Below are 12,215 nucleotides of genomic sequence, written 5' to 3' on the forward strand. Positions count from 1 at the left end.
CAAGCAGGGGCTTTTCAGCCTGCCAGATTTTGTTACTTACTATCCTCGAAAACAGAGGGAGGGAAAAGTCAGTCCTTGTTAATTCATTGTCCCAGTTACCTAGCAGTGCTGTATCCTTAAGGACTGCTGGACTTTTTCTTTTTTTTTTGCTTTTCTGAGATGTTGAAGAGCTATGGCTTTCCTGCCAGCTCCATTGTGTTCCCTCAGTAAAAGCCTGCAACACTAGAGGCACTTTAAAAAGGAGCAAGGAGTCTGTTGCAATAGGCATCCAACAAAAGTTCCTGCTGCAATCTGCGCTTCCAGTAAATGCCGGTTCGTAATCCAGCTTTCAGGCTTCAGGGATGGTTCTTAATAAAACACTGATACAGGTCAGTGTAGCTGCATCTCTTTACAGCAACAGAAGATTTGGCTCACGGTGGTATTGGGCTTCAGTACAGATTCACAAACAAGGCCATGTATGCAGGCAAATATCAGCATTTAAGGGATCCCTGGAATTTGAATTTCACTCAAGGAACGTACCTCTGTATTTTACAGTGTGTGTGAAATGTGCCTGATGGATGACCTAAAGACTGAACTCATCCATGCCTGCCAGAGCAAAAGCTGCCCTGGACACTGCTCTGATTTGTCCATATCCCAAGCAACACTACATGGCCTTTCCAAAGGCTTCTCCCAAGTACAGACTACCATAGACAGAAGACTGCATGAGAACAAAGACTTTATTTCTAGACAGATATACCTTTGATTTGTTTTTCAGATATTTTAGTAGGCTATAAAATGCTGATTTCCACACCATAAATGAGAATAAATATGCATATACCAGAGCCAGCCTAGTCTTAGTAATATGCAAGGAAAGTTTCACTGAAGTGCTTTGATAACCCTGAGTTTTTGATTGCTCTTTCTGAGAGTGGAAGGTTAGTGAATGCCCTCTGAGCACATTTGACCCAGAGCTTCCTAGCTAAGGATTATGAAGGAAAGAAAAGCATACAAAGGGCAAAAGGAATTAATTAGCTCCAAGAATGGTATGGCCATTTGTCCACTAGGAACCAGTCTGCTACCTCCAGGGTTTCAAATATAGTAGTTTGCTGTACAGCCTTTCATCTCTAATGATTTCTAGTCACCATTAAATGGTACCATAAAGGTGAAAGGTTTCACGTTAGTTATAAAATGGAAAATTATATTTATCCTGGCTAGTATTCTCAAAAGTGTGCTGGGATCTATATTTTGACACCTAAAGAGATGTCTGCTTTTCGGAGCGCTGAATGTGCATTGGTGTCTTTTGGAATTTAGCTGGAAAACAGGGCTCGTTATTAATGTGTTTGACAGTGTCTAAATGCATGAAGAGAATTTTTCAAAAAAAATATATGAAGTCCTTGTCATGGAATCTTATAACCAAGAACAGAGAAACAAAGTCCAGCAAAGTCCATTTAAAGACCTATATATCTCAATGAACTTTAGATCAGGCTTAAGCTAAAGCATTATTTAGCAACTCAGATTCATCTGATGGAGCATCAGTTTGCTCAGTCAACCCTTTGATTGTTTATGTCATTTAAAAACTACTGATCTGATGCCTTCCCTGAAGGAATCTGTGTAGAAACAGAGACTGACATTTCTCACGTACACTGTCATTTATTGCTTTCATCTCCTCCTCCTCCCTCATCATATATGTCGTTAACTTGGAGAAAAGTCAAATTTACACATTCCCTCCATTTGCTCTCTACGTTCAAAATTTTTCAGTTACATACCAGATCTATCCTAGAAGTGAACAACGAATGAATGAGAGGGAAGGAACACAAATTGCTGACTAGAGGTAAAGAAAAACAGGGGAGCTGGAAGGGGGCCCAGGTAGGTTGTGGAGTCTCCATCCTTCAAAGCATTCAGCACTTGCCTGGACAATGTCCTGAGCAATGTGATGGAACTTCGTTGGTAGCTCTGCTGAAAGCAAGGCATTCAGTGGCTTCAGGCTGAAGAGTGGGTTTACATTGGAAAATAGGAAAAAATTCCTTACTGCAGGGATGGTGAGGCACTGGAACAAGTTGTTGAGAGAACAGTTTGCTGTTGGTGCCCTATCCCTGAAAGTTTTTAAGGCCAGGCTGAGTGGAGCTCTGAACAACATGATCTAGTGAAAGGTATCCCTGTCCATGGCAGGGGGGTTAGAATTAGATGATCTCTAAGGTCCCCTCCAACCCAAGCTAATCTATAATTCTCTGATTCTGTGTCCAGAGGTCTCTTCACAGCTCCATCATTTTATGATCCCAAAGGTCTTCTAGGAAACTCTTCACTAAGGCCTCTGCCACAATACTTTTATTTTCTTTCTGTGAGTAACATGGTAAATGGACAAGTAGCTAGTGAACTCTTTACTGTGTTTGTGATCTGCAGAAATGAAGGGACACAGCATTGGAGCTGTACAACTGCAGAAGATTTCCACTGCATGACATGTTGGGGTTGTACTCCAGATGCCTGGACTCCCTTATCCAAACCAGCAGAGCAGTTGAAGAGTTCAGCTTGTGGCCACACCTGAGGCATCATTGATGTGTAGGCTACAAAAGTGATGCAGCTCTGATGCAACAAATCTTGGTTGTAGTTTAGAGATCCTCAGAGTCCTTGGCTGAGATGTTTTCACTGCATAGCCAAAGGAATGCTGTTTCTTAGGATGATTGTGGTACCTGTGTCCATTCTTGTAGGCGTCTGTCCCCTTGTCACAGTGTGCTGTGTCAGGAAGAAGATGCTATTCCACTCAGTCGTTTCCAAACAAGGAAATTTTCTCATTTTGAATTTTCAGAGTCAACAATCACAATTGCCTCTAGAAACATTCAAGGCTGCTGTGGAGGAAAAATATGACTGAGATAGGCTGTTATATTTAAGAGGCCTAGAACTACTAATTTTTCAGTGCTGTTTCTATTTGCATGAGTTCAGTCAACAAATGATCAGTGCATATAGGAAAATAAGCCATATAGGAAGCATCAGTTGTAATGCATCCGCTCACATCCCTTTCACCAAAAACTACCATAGTGGCCAAAAATACCTGAAAGTTTTGTGGTGACCCTTTGTCATTTATTGCCACGGCTGGTGGGGACAGGCTGCTGACTGTGGTGGCTACCCAGAGCACCGACAGTCACTGGCACTGCTGCTCCAAGCCACAAGCCATGGTGTGTGCTCAGCAGCTGGGCTTTGCCTCAGAGGGGCAGGACAAAGGGCCTGAGGGCTGCAGTGTACAAACAGCATCACCCCATCCCTGAGAAGGTTTGAAAATCCTGCCTAGATGCAATCTCCTTGAACCTCTTTTGCCAAAGCAAACCTTTTTGCAAAAGCCAGGCTTTTGCGAGATGATCTGTACTATAAAATACTCTCTTTGCTAACCAGAGAGAAAATTAGAGGACTTGTTTTCACTTTCTTCAGAGATGTGTCCATGGATTTGACTTGTCTACTTGTGCAACCATCCTCTCATCCTCCTGTGTAAATTCATGCTCTCCACTTTGCTTGTCATTTCTCACGTTCCTTTTAAACATGGTCTTGTAAACTTTTCAGTATCTGAATTGCTGGGGCTTCCTTTTAGCTTATATGTCCCTTTTTTGTACCCTGGACTGCTCCTGGTCCCTCTATTCACACTGACCTTTTCCAGCTTCTGAAGCATTCCTTCCACTGTGATTCCTTGTTTCCAAATCTTTCCATTCAGTCTCTCCAGCCATTTTCATGAGCTTGGACTCTTTCGACCTCCTCATCAAGATGGTACTCAAAGAAAGACCAAAGAACAAAAAATTCACCTGAATGTGTGCCAGTCCAAGACAACAAAGCATTTGGGCTTCCTGTAACCTGCTAATGACCTTCCATAATGATCACAATTCCATATTGATCATCATATTCCAGAATGACCTAGATACTGGTCAAATGAATCCCATTTTTTACAGTTTTCCTCCAGACTCCTAAAGTGTTGAAATACAGAAGCTGTGAAACATGTCCAGACTTGTGTCCTTACTGAACCTGGAGGCATCTCATCAATGACAAATATATTGGGAGAAGATACACAATCACCTTGACATGCCTGCATAAACCACCAGTCCACCCCCTTACCTCTTTTTCCTGTGCACCACCAGTCCCCATGAACCACAGACTAGTTTGAACCTTGATGTTTAATATTTTTCTTCCCCTTCTAGATATATTAGCATCACCTTTCATAAGTCACCATCTTCCCATTTCCTAACAAATGCTCAGTCCCTCTTTAGACTTTAATGAGCTCTGAATCTCTCATCCAGTTCTTCAGACTCTATCCACTTTGGATGAAAAAGTGTATCATTTCACTAGGATTGAATTTATTGCTGCTAAAGTTTGCTAAATAATCTCTTGATCTGCAGTTAATCAGTCTTAATATATAAACTTCCATATTTTCTTTTATTTGTCCTTTCCATTGTCCATTTTCTTCATAGGAGTATCTTCAAAGCTTTTTAATTGTCGTTCCAAAACCTTCCAAAGCTCTCAAAATTTTTGCCTGTTTTGCTCAAATAGATCCAAATCTTGGTAGGGTGTATTTGGCCTGTTCTGTCACTGCACATTTAAGCTGAAGATTTTGAAAAAGGCTCTTAAGTACTGCTCTTACTTAAATGTCCTTAGTGGGGTGACTGTGCATGATGGGTGAGAGCCAGGGGAAGGTGCTAGTACAGGTCAAACCCAAGCATCGAGTAAATGCAGCAATCTTGTAGGAAACCTCTTACCACAGGCCTGGATTTAATCCTAAATATCGCTTCTCCACTAAAGTTTTTGGCAGAGGGTCAGGACAACTTCCTTCTAACAAGAAGCCATTTTTCCAGTTGCTCATTAAGTGCATTAGTTGATGCATGATGGAAGGCAGCTCTCATTGACATGGGCCCTCCTTGTCCTGGCTGATGGAGTCTGATGCTGGAAGCATGACTGAGTAGTAAGCTGAAGGGATCTTTCTGTTCCAATTGACAAGTGATGACTGTATCTCCTGTGAACTGTAATGTACCCTGAAGAAGACCTCAAGGCCAAACAGTTGACTTGAGTGTCCTGTGTGATGCATTGATTTGCAGAAAGAGAGAAAGGGTCTAAATATTTCCTTATTTTCCAAGATGGAGAGCTACTGTCTTCCTCCAATGATTGAACTTCTGCTAACAGAGTGTTGCAGAGGGGATGGGGGCTCAGACAGGTAATCCAAGCCCACATGTGGGCATGGGTATGTGCTCTAATGAGCCTTCAGAGCAACAATTTGGGAGCAGCACTGAGCAGAATACCAGGACCAAACTGCTCTCAGCAGTCTTTCCTTAGGTGAAATCTGCTGTGCTACTATCTCCAAAAGGCAAATCAAATAACAGCAGCCACATTTTTAAGGATTAGGAGCTTCCTATGCAAGACAGTATGTGTTTTTAATACCATAAGCTGACTTATGAAACTGGTAAACAATGTGGAGGGTGGTATTGGATGACCTCTTTTATGCCTGATCATCCTGTCAGCATTTATAATGCATTTGATATTTCCTTCTCATCAGGATAGGATCAGTTAAGCAGTCCTATTTCCCAAAGCTCAGGTTGCATTATGCTTTGTTCCACATTTCATGGTAATAAACGTTGACATAAATTTCTGTAGATTTCACACAAAGTGATTGTTAATTTATTCATGATTGAAAAGGATCATAGAAAGAAAGAAAGAAAGAAAGAAAGAAAGAAAGAGCGAGCAGAAAAGACTCGTCTAGAAGACAAATACACAGCTTGCAAGAAAAAAAATACAGATCTTTTATGCCTATTTGTTTTGCACACAGTAATGACTGCTACACTCTGATTAGCAATCTTGACCTACTTAAAATGCTATTGTTTTTCTCTGTTCCTACTCTTCTAAAAGACTGTGACTAGACATGATATTTTATAATCCATCAGATGTAAAATCTGCATAAAAAAATATAATTATTGTGCTTCAGCAACCTGGACCAAAGCCCTGACATAATGTTTCTAGGCAGTACACTGTGAATAATATGGTTGCATTTTTAGGTTGGTATGTTCAGCTGGCAAGATACATAATTTTTCCATAAGCAAAGGTAAATTGTGGCATTTCTAACATTCTGATTGCTATTCCAGCCTTGTCCAACTAATGAAAATTAAGTGGGTACTTGTCAGCCAAGAAACATCCTTATTTGTTACTATAAATTCAGTTTTAGTGGCACTAAACAGCATAGTAAACAGGGAAGAAAAGTTGTGCTGCCTCTCAATTGTCTCTCAGCCTTATTATTGCCAGTGGTGCTTACATGTAAGGATCAAGCAGAGTCAGGACACCGCTGCAAGAGGCCTGGATAGACACCCAGATCAGAAGGACAGGCATGGGCAGCGAGGAGGTTTGGGATGGGTAGAGCAAAATTCTCGTGGCAGTAAACCTTGGTCATCCAAGTGGTTGCTGGAGCTGGTTAGCTAAGTAGGAGGGGAGTGAGGCAGAGGGGAGGTGTGCTGTCTCAAGCTGCCGTGCTCACCAACAGTGCAGGGCTGAAGGCACCTGTGCCTCCTCCTCCTCAGGCTCAGAGAGAGCAGTTGGTCCCCTTCTTATGAACGGGGTGGGCGGCAGAGGACACCTAGAGTTGAGCCTCTGCAGCCTGACTGGAGCAAGAAGCAGCTTCTGCTACCCCTGCACAGCTCTTTGCACCCATGGAGGAGCCACCTCGTCCTAGCCATGGTGCTGTGAGGACACTCCAGCTCTCGGGGCTGCTCTCCATAGTGCACAGTGCCCAGGGCCTCCACTCTGTCACTCAGTCCTGCATGACAAATTAATGTTGCTTACCAGATCAGCATCATCCAGCAGACTGGACTTTGTCCACTCAAGAGTGCTAAAATCTCTCTGAAGACAACTCTCATGCTTGCATCCTCAGCTGTGTCATGTAGATGCTGCAGTTGAAGGCAAAAGATTAAAAATAAATATACTTGTGCAGCGCAGAGAAAGTGAAGAGCAGAAGGGCTGGGGAGAGGTTCTCAGAAGGGGATCACACTACTGAGATTTTCAAGAGAGACATCAGGGTGAACCAAATTCTCCTGGATGTGAGAGGGGGAAGGATCAGAGCAAATGGATTTCAGATGTGTAGAAATATGGGCAGTGGGAGCCCTCAAAACTGAGTCTGTAGTCAAAAACAGGCCTTGAGGGTGCCTGAGTGATTGTGGCATTAGGAGCAGTGATGGCCCCAGAGAGGGCATCTCGGGGGTGGCCCCTCATCATCCCTGTGTCAGCCCCAGGATGCCTCTGCGGCTTTGAAGCTGGCTGTGGTGTGAGTCACCACGACCATCCTGTCTGGCTAAAGGGGTATGGAAGAAAGGAGAGAGGCATCTGATCCTCCTGCATGCTGGGAGATGCCTGCAACAGGGAGGCTGTACACTGGTGAGCCCTGGTCCCTGCCTGGAACGGTGCTCCCCAGCTTGGCACAGCTCTGAACACCACAGGAGGTGATGCTGCTGGCAGCAAACACTGCAAACCACTATTTTGAAATTGAGAGTTGCTATCATTCAGAATCAGGCTCTAAGCCTCAAGGGTGGCTTGCTAGGTCCAGCCCTGCAATGCAAAGGTGCTTTCACAGCATAAGTATCATTCAGCATCTTTTCCTCCTTCAGAAGGATTTTTTTCCTCCCCAGTTTTCATTGTTTGAATGTTTTTCATGTATTTCCTGTCATTCCTTTACCCTTTTGCTTCCCCCAGCTACATGCAGTATTTTGTTTACAGTGCAGCCATAGACACAGTCCACACACATATTGTGAGAAAGTCTAAAAATGGACCTTTTAAAGTGGATTTGTTTGCTGCTTCTACATTAAAAGCACAAAATCCAGAGCTGCTTTTTCTATCATCAGAAGTATCACTCCACAGGAACTGCTAACACTGCCTGCTTCACAGTGTGGGGTTTCAGTCAGTAGCACCTTGGGAGTTTCATCCCTGTTCATACATTCCACCACACAATGTAAGAATGCTGCAAACCTTTGTAGGAAATTGTGAGAGTTGGGAGAAAAAAGGTGGGAGGAATCTTCCTTTTATGTCTTCCACAAAAAGGCTTAGTGGCGAGCTAAGATTATCAAACTGCGATATTTTCTCTTTAGTTTCCTTGGGGTATTTTGGTGTTTTGGCCCAGTCTTGAGTGTCCAGCTGTAAATATTTCAAAATGATAGTCAGATACACTACTAACATCTCTGTACAGGCATTGTAGAGTTACTTGGGCAAGTCAGAGGGACAGCTTGTGTCTTACTTATCCTGAGAGCTGTGAAACTCAAGGTGTTGGATGGTTAGTCTAGGAGTTCTGTCGAGCACCATGCTGCTTCCTACACAGTGTTAAATGAAATAAAGAGCAATTGCTAAAGAAACTCCAACTGCAGAAGCTGTATGAAATGCACAAAAAATAAGGCTTTCATTGAAAGTGAAGCCAGTATAGATAGACTATTATTTCCTGCTGACACAGACAATTCTTTTCTTGGCCATATTGGATAGACCTTTCAGAAAAAAATATAAGGTGATTACACATGAGTAATGTCAGAAATACATCAATTATGTGATAAAAATATTGTTTGATACGGATATTTTGGAGATAACAATCTCTAAAATTTCTCATTGACAAGCTGTGCTTTTACACCAACATTTTTTTTATTTCCATTTTCTGGGGAAAAAAATTGATCCAGGAAAAACAAATTCAGCAGAATCCTCTAGTTTTACATTTATTTGAAAAATTCAACCAAAAGAAAGGTGAAGCCGAAACCTTTCTGTTTTTCCAAAAGAGAACTTATTTTATACCAGGATCTGATGAGCCCTAGTTATTAGCTCGGTGGATCTCCTGCTGATTTGGCCTGGTGTCAGAGAGCATTAGAGAAAAAGCTGCCTCTCTTAAATTCCTTTAAGACTCTGAATAAGTTTTAAATATAAAACTTATAAATATTATATATGTCCCTCTGCACAGGACATGGTATCACACCGGGTTGTTTATATCATGTCATCTCTAGAGTTTGCCCTCCGCTGTCCCCAAGCATTTTGCTCAGGAACAACGCTGGGCTGTCTTGCAGAAATGATCTCCAGAGGCTCAGTTTTAACTTCAGAAGATCAATCATCCAGCACTGCCTTTGCTGTAAGTGCATGAACTCACACTGACTCACCAGAGCCTGCTCAGCACAAGGTCTCACCATAACACTTGCTGCCAGGAAATGCCTGTACTCCGTGCTGGTTCATCCAGTGCTGCCCACCTACCTGTGGGATGGAGCTGGGCATGGAGGGCTTCCTCCTCTCCCACTTACTCTTATGTCACCCGTTTCCCATCACAGGGCCTTTCAGTATTACCCAGTTCAAGCAGTCTGAGATGTGTAATCGTAAGTCTGTTTGATCTGAGGAATGTGCCTGTGTGTCTGTGTGTTATAGGAACTTTTGCTTTATGTTTACTGACCCAGATCAATCCTAGCTTGCAAATTGAAAGAGATGGAGCCTGAAATCTGGCAAGTTGGTTTGTTGGTTTTTTTCCTTCTGAAGAGTCTGTGCTTCGCTTGGGTAAAAAGAGCTTCAGCACTGACTTCTAGTTGATAATTGAAAAATGTGATTGCTAGAAAAATGCAAAGATTGCAGTGATGGAACCCTGGTCCTTTTCCTTCTGAAAACAAAGGGGCAGCAGTGCCCTGCGAAAGGCAACATTCAGAGAGGCTTATGATGGACGCTGCTCATCTTCCTGAAAAAACACAGCCTAGTCCCCTGAAGCCTCCCCCAAAACATATAATTGGTAACAGCACAGTGCAAGGAGGTAGAGGGGGCTCCATCCCTGTGGGCTTCTTACATCCTTCCCATGCCCTCTCCCTCCATATCCTGAACTCATGGGGGATGTGAAGTCAGGACCTTTGTAGCAGCCTCAGTGAAGTCCCTGGAGTTCCCTGCGCTTTTGCAGCCTCAGTCACTCTCATTTCTGCTTTAAGGTGTGGACGTCTATGGACTGACGCTGTCAGCATTCCAAGGGCTAGGTTTGCAAGGTTTTAGGGAGATGTGATAATTTACAACTTGTTATTCTTTAGAAATGTACAGTGCCTTTTCTGGTGGGCACTTGAGTACATGTCATGAAACCAGGAGTCTTCCAGGCCGTGTTAAGGGAGGGGCTGCTTGGTTAAGGGATTTGTCTGGAGATCATGGTGCCTCTGCTGCTGGCCTTTGTGTGGCAAACCACTTCCCTGCTCACCCACCTCACCCTACTATCTGCTAGAAGCTACTTCAAATGCAGGAGAGAAGCCAATAATACACACAGCACAATGTAACACCTGCATTTTTATGTGTCAGGAAGCTTGGTGCAGGTGACCTAAAAATGTGGAGTTTTTTAAATAGCTCCCTCTGCTTCAAAATGTCAAGCAAACCCAAATTATCTCAGAATGTCATGTTAACCACATAAAACATGTACATATGCAGGGGTTGTAGTCTTCATTATCTGTTTAGCCTTTCTGTCAGTAACACATCTGAAAGCAAAATGTGCTGCCAAGTCATGTATTCTAATGACCTGTGGACTTCCCCATTTCCCAGGAAGATGAATCTGTGTGTATGAGCATGGTTTCTAATAAACACACTGACAGCAAAGATGATGGTAAAAGGAAGTGCAACTTACCTTTTTTTGTTCCAAAGGAAAGTACAGTGACTCAGTGTCAGAAGGAACCTGCTAACCCAAGACAGCCTGTGCTCTTTGCAGTGACCACCCAAACGTCTCCCCAGTGAGGGACACCTAATGACAATTAATTACTCTTGCACACACACAGTCTGTGGACTAATACAAGTAGGCATCAACATGTTTGTCCTTATGAAAACATGAATCTGTGATTTAAAAGCTATGCTGGAAAGTTAATTTGAAATATGAATTTGTATTTTCAGTGTCAGAGACAGAAATTACAAACTTTATTTTTAGGGTTAAACTCAGTGACCTAATGATGCAATGGAAGAATAGGTGGGTTTAGAGGAAATATGTATTTCTCAGTGAAACACTTTTCAAGCAGGTAACTGGTATTCACACCAGAATAAAATTTTTGACATCTGGAGTTACCTGGGAAGAGCTTTTACCTATAGGTAAGCCTGAAACTGAGGGACATAGAGGCCATGGACTTCTGTACATGAAACAGCATGATGAAAATAATGTGACTGGAAGATCTCATAAATCATTTTTGCTCACTTAACTGGAAAATTAGAGTTCTCAATTCTCCCTGCCCTTCACAGCCTCCTAAGGTATCACATTTTATACAGGTTTATTTTCTCACTGGGACACACAGGTATTTCTCAGGTGGCATTGTCCTGATGCCCCCAGGGCCTTTGCACTTCTGCCCACATACAGAAGATGAGCCCTGTTTCACTGCTGAGTTTCTTGGCACTGCTCAGGGCTGAAACAGGGACAATGTGTGCTGGCTCTGCAAGGGCTGCATGTGCACGTGTCTGCTCCTCGCTGCGCGCCCCTTTGGTCATGGAATCATAGAATCATTAAGGCTGGAAAAGACCCCCAAGATCAAATGTACAGGGCTAAATATAGGACAGCTGCCCTTGTTTTAAAGTGATCTGTTCTTTTATGAACTGTGTTCAAAGCAACCCTTCTTGAGGGCATCTGCATCTTACTTGAGGGCATATGTACCAAGTCCAAGCTTTTCAGCTCATGGGACTGACATCTCTGTTTTCTGTGTGTGGGATGGGAATTTGTGTGTACAACCACAGCAGATGAGTAGATCAGGCAGACAGAGCCATGAACCTCTTTTCCTTTGGTAGGCCCACAGGGCTGGCAAGCAAATGGAAGTATCATTGTAAATATTCAAGGAAAAGGAAATAGTGTTACAACTCTCAGAGCAGTGTTGAGTGGACTGTATGTTTTCTAAGAGATGTTTCAGGACATGAACAACAAGGGCTTAATGTATTCATATACATCTTTGGGAAATAATCTGGCAGTACATCAAAGACCCTTGGCTGACATAACCTGACATGGCTCCAGTGAATTCATTCTCAGTTTTCAACAAGTTAACATCTAATATGTTTAATTATACACGTCTCTGGCCAACCTACTTGTGTGCTTAGGATGCCTTGATCTTGTGTGTGCCATTATGATGTGTTCAAGGACTTTTGGACTCTACAGGTGTCAAAAATGTTCTTTTGGATCATATACCAAAATCAGGAGAGTGAAAACCTGCAGTGCCGGATAGGCACAAGGGCAGATTTAATGAATGAATTTGTCTCTGCTGACTAAAAGTACTTTAGATCTGTCTGGCACA

General features: G+C 42.8%; 1 protein-coding gene across 1 annotated transcript in view; it reads left to right on the forward strand.

The window, feature by feature from the left end:
- MAML2 (mastermind like transcriptional coactivator 2) overlaps positions 1 to 12,215 on the forward strand; it is a 209,154-nt gene that overhangs the window by 132,557 nt on the left and 64,382 nt on the right. The gene's annotated exons all lie outside the window — the stretch shown is intronic.

Source organism: Cyanistes caeruleus, chromosome 3, assembly GCF_971803275.1.
Source record: "Cyanistes caeruleus chromosome 3, bCyaCae1.hap1.1, whole genome shotgun sequence".
NCBI lineage: Eukaryota > Metazoa > Chordata > Aves > Passeriformes > Paridae > Cyanistes > Cyanistes caeruleus.